The following is a 2111-nucleotide window of genomic DNA, read 5'->3' on the forward strand; positions in this document are numbered from 1 at the left end:
CTTCCAAGCGTTTTCTAACCTATTTTATGATTGATTATAGGGATAGCGTCAGTATCCCTCCCACGCCTGCATTTATTTACACTTGAAAAATTGCTAGTTGTAAAGTTAAAAGCTACCACTTTTGTGTGATGTGATTAACACACAATCCAAGTCTGCATAATGCTCTACAACAGCACTAATGAATGCACAGATTCCTGCTGATCTCTTATGATCCTGGTTCACTGATCCATACACCCAGGCAGCTGTGTTGGCTTTGCAATAAAAACAGAAAAGTAACATTCTTGGTAGTGAAATAAAAGTTGGGGAAAGAAATGTTTTATTCTCACGAGCATTTATACAGACTATGGAGTTTAAGTACTTTTATCTCTGGGTCTGAATGGATTTTATGATTGATGCCAATCAATCTTTCAAGCTTGAAATGAGGCTTTTAAGCAAGTTTCACATTGAAACTGACTACTGGGTCAACAGACTTCATAGATCTTAAATTCTATAATAGCAAAGAATATATTAACTGCTTAATTACAGTTATTGATGCTGAACTTCTAGAATCAGCTAGCTGTACTTGAAGTGATGTGCAGCAGTATGTAAAGCCTAAGTGGTTGAGTGCTAGGAGAATGTTTGTCAAATAAAATAGCTGTTTTTAGACTCCCATTCTCAAATGATTTATAATACAGGCATCTAATTTGGTTGTGGGAAGATGCCATAAGGTACTTACCCTGAGGTACTAATTTTTCTTTGACATGCCCTACCAGAATCTTCTACCAAAGTTATTAACGAATGAAATATGTGGCTCTTGAAAAGGGTGAGATCTTGGATGTCATAGCCAAATATGTTGTATTGTCTGACTGTTAAGTCTAATGATAAACCATTGGACACACAGGACTGAAGACCTTTGCATGTACTCCAGGCTGTGTGTTGCTGTAGAGCAATAAACCTCTGGGACCTGAAAATGAAGCAGATAGGGTAAAAAGCTGGTAGTATTTCCTTAGGGAGAAAGTGTCTCTTTGTTTTGCAGACCGCTTTCATTAGAAAGTGGTCCTGTATAAAGCTAGGACAAACTTCAAATGTAGTATTGGCTGTCTGCAAGGCTGCTTGAAGCCATGTGGCGTGATGATTTAAGTGTACTTTGTTCACAGGTGAATTTTCACTTCCATTGTAAAGATTGCTCTTCCTTCAGAACAAATCTTTGTCCTGACATGAAGCTATTTTCATTTTGCCTTCAGCAAGCTTTCAGTTCTACATAGAAGAAGAGTAAAAGAGCAGTCATTTCTGTTCTTGTCACTAGTGAAGTAGTTGCAGTGCGCACTGCTCTGATAACCGGCCGTCTGCTCAGTCCTGGGACTGTCAGCGCTGGTCCAGGGTAAGATGCAGTAGCAGTCAGAAGAGGCTTGCAGGATACCACACACCTGCACTACTAAGGACCCAAAAAAGCGGCAGTTCCACTTTGACTAGTTGTAGCCTCGCACTTACACATGAGAAGTCAGCGCTCTCTATCAACATTCCCACTGCTGGCTGGAAATTCAGTGGAAACTGCGGTGTTCAGCATCTCTGACATGCATTTTAGGGACCCAAGTAGAATTCTGGCATCAAATTCGAGGGTTATAGTCTACCAGGGTTTCAGGCAGCTAGGTCATTATATGACCACTTCTATTCAAAGATCAAAGTATTGTTTGCTGGCTGCTGTTCTTTTTGAGCTGAAAAGAAACCATTTTAATATGCTATGTAGCCTCATATATACTTGTCTTTTTAAAATGAATTTAGCAGTGACTACAAATACTAAACGTTTTTCATTTTTTTCAGCTCTGTGGCAAAACAGTGCTGGACATACAGTATACCTGTTACATGTGTGTGAACAGTTTAAAATAAGGCCATTCTTTATTGGATGTAATGACATAAAACCACTTCTGTGTCTGAGAAAATTTGTCTATGCACCAAATTCTGTAACGGCCAAACTTATTTCAAATGTTTAGTCTTAGACAAGGCCACCATGCTGCTTAATAGTGCCAAGTGTGGGTGGCTTTACTCTTGCCAATGTTAGCACTCTTACTTACATAAACACTGAATTTTCCCAGTGTTTAATGGTGGGGAGAGTATACAAGTGACATGGGATT

The sequence above is a fragment of the Lepidochelys olivacea genome (genome assembly GCF_965140295.1).
Source record: "Lepidochelys olivacea isolate rLepOli2 genome assembly, chromosome: 8".
Taxonomy (NCBI): Eukaryota; Metazoa; Chordata; order Testudines; family Cheloniidae; genus Lepidochelys; species Lepidochelys olivacea.